Source organism: Ambystoma mexicanum, chromosome 6q (genome assembly GCF_040938575.1).
Source record: "Ambystoma mexicanum isolate Mex_15411 chromosome 6q, UKY_AmexF1_1, whole genome shotgun sequence".
Taxonomy (NCBI): Eukaryota; Metazoa; Chordata; class Amphibia; order Caudata; family Ambystomatidae; genus Ambystoma; species Ambystoma mexicanum.
This window is the reverse complement of record NC_090937.1, coordinates 1025399880-1025411980: the sequence shown is the minus strand read 5'-3', so window position 1 is coordinate 1025411980 and position 12101 is coordinate 1025399880.

Genomic DNA, 12101 nt, shown 5'->3' with positions numbered 1-12101 from the left:
GTTACTCTATCACCTTTCATACTCCTCTGTTTAAGTCTTGCAGGAAAACTTTTAGGAAAGCACTCCTGGTATCTAACCCAGGATTGTCCATTGCTGACACCTATGTCAATGCTTCCTCCCGGCAGACTATTACTGACATCCTTTTTTATTGTCCCCTCTCCTGACCTATGATCTCCCCATATGGTTTCTATCCTCTCCCCCTTTTCTTCCTCACCCATTAATGGTGGGACGTTCTCTTGGCAACTTTGTATCATCTAGGTGCATCATTACTGTCTACCAGAATGGCACTATAATGGCCCAGGGCTCTCAGTCCAACTTCCTCCTTCTTAACAGGCATCTCCTGTCTCTCATCAACTTCCTCCCTTCTCTTGCCATTCCTCCATCTGCGACTCGTCTGGCCTCTACACCCTAACCAACAGATATACCTTGCCCCTTTAACCCACTTAGTAAGACCTTTAAAGGTCGTAACCAGATTGACCTAGTTACCCTCAATTCCCACTCTGCTGCCAAACAATCATCTGGTATCTGTCACTTCCTTGAAGACTTTGACCTTGACATCCTGGCTCTCACTTGTGGGATGTATTGACCCACTCAGCTATACTATGCAGCCTCACTCTGCTATCTGTGGTGTGAGAAACAGCAAAATGGCGGCAAAACCCTTGTGCATGCCAAAACCTCCAAAACCGCGCTTTTCAACACGCAAAAAGATGGCTGCAAAACCTGCCACCCATGGTGTATGTGTGGTGGAACAGAGCACATGCCGTAGAAAAAGTACCAGTGGGCTCCATGACAAGTAAACATGGGGTACCGAGGGAGCAGCAGCGCTTTGCCAGTGAAACTCCAAAATTTGCCTGTAAATGACATTTACTTTGCTGCTGAAACTTCCAAATGTCTGTACATAATACTTTTCAACACTCACAACCTTGCTTGGTGCTAAAATTCATTTAATCTAATGAAGCACTGTGAAGCTACAAGGTCCTTAAGTGTTAAAAGCAAAACATTCTCTCAGCAAAACTGGATTGCCTGTGAATGACAGTTCCTGTCAAAAATCTCTGAGCAGCCACAATGGGCTGCCTGTGAGTGGCAGCCCCTGTCGATTGGGCTCTCCTGATTATAAACTTTAAAGTTGTCTAAAAGTTAAGATCTGCCGGATTAGCAAATATAAAAGGACTGTTGCAGAGAGGAAAATGGATATCATTTGTGTTGATCCCACAGGTTTAAAGCTAAGAAGGTAATTTATCAATGTCATCTGATGCAACAAGTTTGTTTTGTGCTGGATTTCAAGTCAAGAAAATACATTTTAACTTAGGCTGGCTGGGCCTGCAAGAAGTTGAAAAACAGGTTTCCACCCAAGGGGTGGGCATTCCTCTCAGCAGATGCTCACTGACATATGATAATTGTGGGGTAGGACAGACTTGTGTCTGCTCTCAAGGACTGAACAATGGCAGATTCTCCAGGCCAGGAAATGGACGTGTGAAAGGGTCGTAAACTAGGCCTGCAGAAGGAAATCCCAAAAAGGTGGGGGCTACTCATTGCTCCAGAGACAGACAAAAGGATGACCATTTGCTGCTAAGAATATGCAATGAACATTTTTTAGAGACTAATAACTCACTGTCAGAAGTGGTGAAAAATATAAAAAGGGCAACATTGTTACTCTAATTGTTGGCCCTACATTGCAAAATATAGTGGAACTGTGTAGCATATTCTGAACAGGAATGGCAGTATATGTGGTTTTATGGGAACTGTATTTATGCTAGAATTGTTAAACTTTGCACACACATTCATGGTAATCATGCACATTTGTGTAATTTTGGCGAAAGTTTGGAAAATGTGTTCATGGCGAAATGGACAAATTGATACAAAAAGACCAAACAAGGGCTCACATCTGTGGGATTTTGAGGAACAGATACTCTATAAAATATGTAATCCTTGTATGTGATTTTCATAGAGGTTACACATGTGTAAATATGTTTTAGGACAAAATTGGATTTTGAAACTAATGGCTAGGGGAGGTTTCTTAGGGTTGTAAAAACCAAACCATACATTTGACATCATTGATTGATATATTTTTTTATTTCTATCGCGCTCGTACACAAGTGTTTCAGAGCGCGACTGATCTGTCCTTGATCCAATCACTCGGGTGCAAGGCAGAGATGAGCCTCTGATCCAATCCCAGTTCGCAGGGGCAAGCTTAGTTAAGCCGGCCCATACACCCATTTTTGTGATGTCATAGGAAAGGATAAATAGAGAAAGCTGACAACACATCTGATTCCAGCGAAGCACTCTGATCCAGCATTCACATGCAGCTTTCAACATCCTTCCAGATCCAGATGCCAATCACCAGGCCAAGCAGTAGCTGAACCATTTTCAGCTAGGCCTCAATTAATCCTGAACTAATCCTTACAACCCAGTGGAGCGCTGTGGTGTAGGGAAGCATCCTGAAACTATCTGGCTTGCTACCATAAATGCTTGCCTGATGAACTCGGAATCCCACTGAATTGAAATATCCAGAAACAAGAAGGGCAGATCCTGTGCAGTTCTGGTGACTGGCCTAGCTGCTTCAGTCCCGCACCTGAAGTGCTGTCTTTCCCTGTTAGACCCAATCCATTGACCAGAATCTTGACGGGTCTAACATCTTAAATCCCAGTCGATTGTCATTATTAATAGGGTGCTAGAGAACTATTCTATACATTGCCTGATCTTGTTCCACTCTAATCTCTGAACTACTCTTACTTTCATAACCAGTAACAGTGTCAACATCTTTAGTGCTACCTTATTCTGTCTATTTGCTAAAGTGTTATTTTCATAGTCATTTTTATTTGTGTAACTCTTATCCAAAAATCCCATTTTGAGTGTGTGGACTGGTTCCACCGGGGAAGGTGCTGGGGATCTGTTACTGAAGTCATGAATCAGTCTCAGAGCTCACTGCCGCCCGACCTAGTTGTCTAATCTGCATGCTCTAGTCTTGAGTAGAAGCATAAGCCATATTTTCTGGTTTTGAACTGAAGTTTTTTCTAAATTCGTGTCTTTATTTCCGAAAAACATCTCTCACTAAAACCTCCATAACTCCCTTAGTTTTAAAAATAGAAACAAAATTTCAATTCCCACTAATAACTTACATCCATAGCTACATCCACAACACAGAACAGTGCGATTGACCCGTTTTAATCAAAAATTGCATATTAAAAGTTTGCCGCAAATTTACATTTGAAAAGGTTTTAAAGATGTGAATTGCTTTAAAATGATTTCCCACTTTTCCTTTGAGATTCCAAATGTTTTCTTTAGATTAAATCATTGCTTATGATTGTTTACATCTGTTCAAAGTGGCTACTGTAGGAATTTAAAATAATGTAAGCATTTTTGACCAAATTTAGTGTTTTTGCTCAGCCAGATTCAAAGCCATTCTGACAGTTGAAATCCGTTTTTCTCTTATGTTTAAGGGTAAATGTGAGAGTGATATTTTGCTTTTTCTGTATTATTCCAGAGTACCTGCTCTCTCCTCACATCTATTTAAATTGTCTATTGGTGGGTTGAGGGGTGTTGCAGGGCGAACCTCTAACCACTGTGCTATCTGTTCCAAACCAACCCAAAAGAATTCTTTTCTGTGCTGCATTTGTTTTGTGTTCATTACCTGATTCCCAGTGCATTAAAGATATTATTCATTGTTCTTGTCACCCATTGGTGATTGTTGTTACCTATTAAAAATATATTGTGATTTTAAATTCTAAATAAATAAATATTAACTGTTGCAAACTAGCCTGATTCCTGGTTCAGTGTGACCAGGGGAGTATTTTGAGAAGGGTATCATATGAGTGGTATATCATTCAGAATACTGAACTTGTAGACAAAAATAAAAAAGGTTTCATTTACGCACTACATGCTAGGCGAGACTTGGGTGCGTGCCTGATTCAAATCACTTACACACTGAGACGTGGGTCAATGCCAGCTCTGCCACTGCTTTTGACACTCTCCTTCCTGAAGGCTACAAGATCATCTTCAAGCCCTGGTCTAACCAGTCTGGAGGCAGAATGGCCCTTATCTTCCCTGAATGTGTCCCTGCTTCCATCATACCTATTCAATCCTACTCTTCCTTTGAATGTCTTGTCTGCAAGCTTTGCGTCTCTCCTACCCTCTCACTCACTCTTGCTACCATCTACAGGACTCCTTAACTGATATCCCCCTTAATTTTGGAGTGGGCTGACCTAGCCTCTTATCTTTTGACCTCTACCTCTAAACGTCTCCTCCTTAGAGATTTCAATATTCATCTGGACTCTCCTGATGCGACCACTATACTCTTCCCCAACCTCTGCAATGGTCTTTTCCTAACCATTCTCCCCTCTGGACCAACCCACTCAGCAGGCACACCTTGGATGCACTCATCTCAGTTCACACCTCCTTCTCTAACTCTCTCACTACTCCTCTCTCCTCACTCACCTCTGTCCTGGTCTGACCACGTTCTCCTCTCCTCCGATCTGGTGCTCCTGAGATCTGCGGCAAGCCTCTGACGGCACTGGCAGTCTCCTACATAATTTGACTGATGAAGCAAATGTGAACAGCTACTTTTGCTGCCTCCCCCATTCCCACTATTTATTCTTACACTGATTCAGCTCTTACTAGCCTTCACCTCTCCATGTCCAACATGCTTGACATCCTTGTCTCTGCGATGAGGATTTGCATGAAGTCTGCCTCCAAGTGGAATCATTGGTATGATTTTGACCTAATCTCGCAGAAACGCAAGTGCAAAGTTGCGGAATGGAAGTGGTTGGCTTCTAGCATATCCTCTGACAAACTGGCCTGTCGCCTGCTCCAAATGCAATACAAATTTTCCATCTGCTCCAAGAAACTGGCCCATGTCCAAGCCTGCATCTAAACAACATGGCTGAACTTTTCAAAATATGCAAGGAACTTGCCAATCCTGCTGCTGTCTCCACTTTGTCTCATCCTTCCCAGGCCCTCTGCACGGCGTTGGCCTTCCATCCTGTCCTCTCTCTCTTCTAGTCCCCTCCCTCCCCCTTCTGCATGCAGGCCTCCCCTTGCCCACCCTTTACCTTCCCCCTATTCTCCTCCTTCTCACCTAAAGCACCTGAGAAGGTCAACAAGACTTTCTGCTGTATGAAAGTCTCCTTCCTTTGCTGAGTTCTGTAACCACTATTTGCCACCGGCTCCTTCCCTGCACCCCTCAAGCACTCCCTTGTGCACCCTCAACTAAAAAAGCTGTTTGCAGACCCTTCCTGATGGGCTAACTATCTCCACTACCCCTTTTTTGAGCAAACTCTTAGAAAAGATGGTAATTTCCCAACTAATCCATCCCACTGAATCTGTTGGCTGTCTCCCGACCACCAGTTTGGCTTCAAAGCAGTATGGGGCACGGAAACTGCTCTCCTGAATAGTCGTAATGACTTGCTCTCAAACCTCAACTCCAACTCTCCTTTCACCCTTATCCTCCTTGATCTGTACTCTGCCTTTGACACAGTCAATCATTCCATCCTCATAAATCGGTTCCGTGATACCTTGAGCATCATGGACCGGGCACTGGATTGGTTGACCTGTTTCCTCTCGAATCGGCCCTCCCAAGCGCAACTGGGCCCTTTTCTCTCCTCTTCTGCACTCTCAATTTACAGTGTCCCTCAAGGCTTTATGCTCTTGCCGTAGCTTTTCACCAGTTACCTTGACCCTCTTGCCCACTTTATCTCACAATTTCTCTCCTCATTTCCATTGTTATGCTGATGACACACATCACTCCTTTAAGCTTCCCTCCCATTCTTCCTCTCCTTCCTCTCTCATTTCCGACTGTCTAACTGCTATTCAGGCATGGTGTGCTGTGCATGATCTCTGCCTTAATGCCAGTAAGAATGATATCCTTCTCCTTGGGAATCCACCCTCCCCTTCCCTCCTACACTCTGGCTGCCGTCCTTGGGCCCCCTCACCTCAGCCTCATGTGAGGCTAAAAACTCTTTCGACTCCTTTCTCTCCTTCTCACCTCATATCGTTGACCTTGCCAAGAAGGCCCACTATCAGTATCCCCTCCTCAGAGGCATTCTCTCTTTTCTCAACTTCCCCCAGAAACTCAATGTCTCCAGAGCTCTGGTTCTCTCTAGACCGGATTACTGCAACAGCCTCTTCCTTAATCTGCCTCTTTCCTCCCTGTGCCCTCTTGAACTAATCCAGAATAGGACTGCAAGAGGTATCCTTGGCCTCAAGCCCAAATACCGCATCTCTCCAGCCCTAAAATCTCTCCACTGGCTTCCGGTGGTTGCAAGGATCAAATTCAAGATCCTCTGCCTCATCCACAAGGCGTTCTGAGACCTGGGACCTTGCTACATCCAACTCATTTTCCTAAATTCCTCCCTGCTAGAGTCCTTTGGTCCCCTAGCTCCAACTCTCTGCAGATCAGATGCTTCTCTAAACAGAGAGTGGCGGGTAGATCTCTTTCTTCTTCAGGAGCCTTTGTCTGGAACTGTCTCCCCGCCTCACTCTCTGACTTGAGCCAGATCTCCTTAAGTTCCGTAAGCTCCTCAAGACCTTCCTCTTCTCCTCCTCCTTCCATCTCTCCCTCCCCTGCTAGTATCCCCCTGCAACTGGTTTTTGTGTGTCCCTTATCAGTCTTACTGGAGACAGGCCCTCCTTGACCAGTGTTCCCCTGCACACCTTCCTACCAGCACATGCCCTCTTTCACACTTCCCTGACCAAACTTCTGAGGCTGGTCCAACCCCACACTAACACTAGTTATCCCCTTCCCCTACTTCCTCCCTGCACTTCTTGATACTGCACTTGCACAATCCGAATGTTAGAAGGCCTAGTAGGACAGTTATTGTTGTTTTCCCCTCTGTGCCCCCCACTATTTTGTCTTGTGGCACCTGAAACTGGTAAATAAATAAAAGTCACTCAACCTCATTTTTGAAGGATGTCTCATGGATGACACAAGCGTTCACACACAAATCCTTCAATGTTTCACAATCTACCCTTACCACCACCCATGACAAGTATGTATAATTCAGGCTTCCACACATCACAAAACCTGTGTAATCCTTTGCAAATCTACTTATCACTTTTGTACCCAGTCCATGTGTAGAAAAGTAAGGAATTCATACAACAATTACCTTAAAAAAGAACTATGCTGTAAAAAAATGTAAAAGAAAATTGAGGGAGTGCCTGACAGTGCTTTACTGTCAAATTGTAAACGGTTTAACTTGGGAAGCTGTACTTAAATCTCAGCTTCCCCACTTCACTAAATTATGCAGTAATCCTGGGCAAATACCTTCATCTCACCATCATATTTTCGCAGGACGTTAATATTAGGATCATCTCCTCAAAGCTTTCAGTTTTGAGGTATGTTCAAATTTCCTGACTTCAAGACCATTGTTTTGGGGACCCCCCACCTTCTGTTTGTGATCAGGCACTTAGTATAATATTCGACAAGTAGTTGTTTTTTATCAGAAGGAACTTTGACAAAAAGGCAGCAACCACAGTTGTAAACAAGTCAACTGCCGAAATGCAGCAGTGCACATTTTCTGATTTAATGTTTGTGTGTCTTTTTTACAAATTCTCTCTTCCACTTGTCAGAAGTGGGTAGAGCAGCAGGTAAATAGGCTGTCATAGTTCCCCTCAAACCATCACTTGTCATGTCCTTTCTCCCCAAACCTTTCTGTTTTTTGTGGTAGTCCACGTCAACCAACATATCAAATGCCTGTGAAAAGTGCAAACATATACAAACAAATTAAAATGTATGCAATGTTGTTCCTCAATTTCATTTATCAAAGCCACTTTTGCACATATGAGGCTATTTGAGTGTCATATTTTGAGTCACTAATATTGCTGAGCTGCTTTGGACATCTGGCATCTTGGGGGAATCATATCCTTTTAATTTTAATAGGAGAAAACATCTGTTCTGTGCACGCTTTGTGCCTGCTGGCATTATCTTTCAGTTCAGAAATAGATTCTCAGTTATGTTTTTGAGGAAGAAGATCAGATGTTACATGCACAGAGCAGTTAACTCCTAGATTAGTCGTCATAGAAAGAGTGAGAAAATGATGGGAAACTTGAAGAGCTAAGAAGAGGAGATGTAGTTTGGAGGCAAAGCAACTGCAAAGAAGGGAAGAAAGTAGGCTGAACGGCTGAGTTTTGAAAGGAGACAGGAATGAATGAAGCCTTGAAGGATATGGAGAGAGAAATGTTTAACTTTGGATTAGGATTCAAAACCCTGTCATTGCCAACACAACCACACATGCATGCGAGATTGATAAGAGAAACTGTCATTAAATCCAGCAACAAACTGGAGGTAAATCTGCCACTTTTCCTCCAAAAATCAGTGGATTTACCAGACCATAAACACATAAATTCCCAGAATTCCAAGAAAAGACCCTGAGTAGGCAATATATGGTTAAGAGAAACCTTTTAAAAGCAGTAATAATTAATGCTGTTCTGATTAATGCATGTATAGGAGGAACAAGACCAATTAGGTGTCTGGTTTGCCCCTGCACAGAAGCAATTTGTTGCTCCAATGAGAAGAAATCGGGTGCAACAAGTACATCTGACTGGAAATAATCGTGCTCACAAGTTCCCTATTCTCCCTGCCTTAATTAAAGGTAGTACACCTTCTATGGATTACTTTAATACAAGGATATGCCTTTAATGTAACAAGAGAAATGTGAAACCAACCCTTGTAATATGTAGTGTGTATTGTAGGTTATGTGAACAGTGGGGTTGTCATCTGATTTGTCCTACACCACAAGTATTTGCATGTCCTGAAGCTGGCTCTATAAAATAACATATTGTGTACACGTGGGTACAGTGTAACATGAGCTAAGAGCCTAAACACGTGTCGACAATTTGGATAAGCAAGCTGCATACCAGAGTTTTATTTATTCTATGTTCCTGAAAACAAAAAAAGACACTGAAACAATACTAGACAAATAGAAGAAAAGCTAGATATGATGTTTTTTATGTATGAAGAGCTTATCCCGAAGTCTCTAAAAAGGTGATATAAATCACTTGTATACTAACCCCCAGTCACAAATATTTTGTGTTTGAAACTATTGCATTATCAGTGATATGCAACCATTATTTATGTCTTTTTAGTACTCTGTAATTGCGTGAATCAGTGCTATGATATGATAGTTGATTTATATAGTGCCTATACACAATGTGTTTCAAAGCGCTTCAAGGCAAGGGAGGGAACAAGTGAAAATACAATGACCTTCTTACAGGCCATGAACAGTAAGGATGTGAAATTAACTATCGTACTCAGCCTGATGACATTTCAGATATAAAAGAGCTAAGACATAAATAAGGAAGAGAGGGGGAGAGTGGGAAGGACATTGAAACAGACAGGTGACTACTGTACTAGGCAGAGGCATTGCTAGGGGGGCCTGATGGGGATAAAGCCCCGGGTCTTTTGGTTGTAGCCCCAGATAGAAGCTCAGGGACTACAACCAAAAGGCTATAGCTAGCCCCGAATCCTGTCAGTCCTGACGTTAGCTTAGCCCCTGATCTTTTCCAAACCTAGCAACACCCCTGGTACTGGCCTGACGACATTTCTGGTAGAGCCAGAGAAAAACAAAAGGTGAGGGAGAGGGGTGCGGAAAGGGAGGGGAGGAACAAAACAAGCGACTATCGTACTAGGCCTGTCAACATTTCAGATGGTGCTGAGGGGGGGAAATAAGTGAGGCGAGAGGGAGGAGACAGCTGATGTTGCTATCATACTAGGTCCAAGGACAATTCTGATAGAGTAAGTGCATAGAAGAAAGTAAGGGGAGGAGATAACAAAAGGGAGAAAGGGATAGGAGGAGAGAACAGAGAGTAAGCAGTCAGAAAAGAGTGGAGAAGCAAGAGGGGGGAGAGAATGCAATTGCAGAAGTCATTAGTAACACCTAATGTTGCAAGCCAGGATACAAGATGAAGATGGGAACAGCATGATTCATGGCAACCATGAGCACAAGATGCAAAGGAAGTCCAGCATGAGAGTTGAGAAAGGGCGACGCACCGTGAATCAATGAAGTACATAAAAGTCAAATCCAACATTGGCCACAAGACGGTGATGGTGAAACCTGAATGAATCAGGACAGACTCCTGCAGAAGTAGGCTGGAGGGGGTGAGGGGGGAGCAGGGTAGAACAATCAAGCAAAACAGACAACACCTATGTGCGAGAAAGGAACAAGACATTTTTTATGTTTATTGATTAAGCTGTTTCTTAAGGCTTTCAATGCATACAACAAAAGAAATATAAATCTGTTGTTTTTTAACAAAAAATAACCAAGTGATATAAGCCTAGTAGGGTTCACTTGTTCTCTTGAGCTGGAAGCATGAGTGATAGTTGACGGTTTTTGTAATTTAGGAGATGTGAGCATTCATGCTGATTCTAGAGTAAGGGAGGGGTAACCAGTCTCCCACTGATAGATATTTGTATAACCTCTTCCACACTTGAGTCTGGTCCCTCGATAAAAAAATAAACAAGTGGAAGTACCTAATAGATGCACTGTTACAATCACATGGCTACACCAGTGTGATACTGCCCAACTCTATCTGGTACAAATTCTCTTCTTCCCCTGAGCCCATCAAGTTGACAAATGTATTACACAATTGTGCCCTTACTTCTTCCATTATGACCACCACCCACACTGGTAGTCCCTGTCCGGATCTTATTACCAACAGACAGATAACTATTCAGATGTTTTTACAACACCAGTATCATGGAGTAATCCTTTTGCCAGGCATATCACACTTATATTTCTTAAATGAGATAAATTAGAAGGGTCATTCCACCATATAGCTAATAGGTCTAAAGAAGACATGATGGACAGAAGTGTGGTAGCCCCTCTACTAAGGATGAGCATGGTTCACGTAACATGTCCTCTGGGGTGTGCCCCACTTAGGAGGGTCTACAACCACGTGCTAGCTCACTGCATCCTGCAGTGAGCTACCAAGCATCACTGCATCCAGCACTGTGGAGAAATATCCATATGCATATCAGTCAGGTCCCACCCATGAGGGCAGTCCACCAACGAAATGCTAGGCAACTCTCCCCAGATAAAGGGTATCATTAGCAATCTCAGACACGTGTTTCAGGCTGGTTTGGCATCATCAGTGAGGTAAAGCTGAGCCTCTCTAAGGCACAATGAGCAAGCGGTCCAGGTCTGCATTACCCTAAGGGACTTGTTTTACAAAGTGTGGGTGCCACTCTACTAAGGATGAACACGGTTAAAGAAAAACTGTTCTATGGGGTGTACCCCCCTCAGGAGTTTCCACAATCCCACTTTAGCCGACTGCAATTTATACATTTTGCTTAACATTTCTTGCTTAATATCCCTTTAGAGGACCTTCAGGATGTTCTACCAAGTCCTGAGACAGTGATAGATTGTGGAAAATACTTAGCCAAGTGTTTTTTAGGGTTGCAGTCTATAATTGGTGTGCATGATCTGCTTATTATTAAAAACTGCAGAACATGTTCAAACCTGTGGTACACTTTTAAACTTAAAAAGTTGTAAGATTGTGACATATTGGATTCTACCTCACAGGAGTACAAGGATTAGTAGGGTTAAATGTCCCTCTCACTCCTCACACTTCTGCAAACCAAAACACAACAAAATCATAAAGGTTAAAACAGGGTCAGTAAAGTGATATACCTCCTTTGCCTTTTGTGGTAACGTGGGCCGAGGGAAGGCTATATTCCCAAAAGGGGTGTGAAGGGGAGGAAGGATAGCTCAGGGGCAACGTCTATGTCTTGGAAGCAAGACAACGTGGTGCAACACAAGTTCAAATCCTGATCCAGTGTTTAGAAAACACCTGTTGGTATTAAGCACATTATAAATGAACAATAAAATAAATAAATAAAATAAAAGGTGAACCAGTAGTGACCCAAATAACACAGTATCACAGTTCACAAGAAAGGGAATGTCCAATCAAGGTTCCAATCAAGGTTCTATACAAATGTAAACACATTAATAAAACACACCATCTGCATGTAGACTGCAAAAAAGATTACTATCCAAAAAACCTACCCCAAAGGAAAGAACAGAAGAGATGTGACAGAATGGAGAAAGTAGCAATCTGAGCATAGATCCAAGGGTGGTAGGTAAGGTACAACCATAAAAGGGATATTGGGT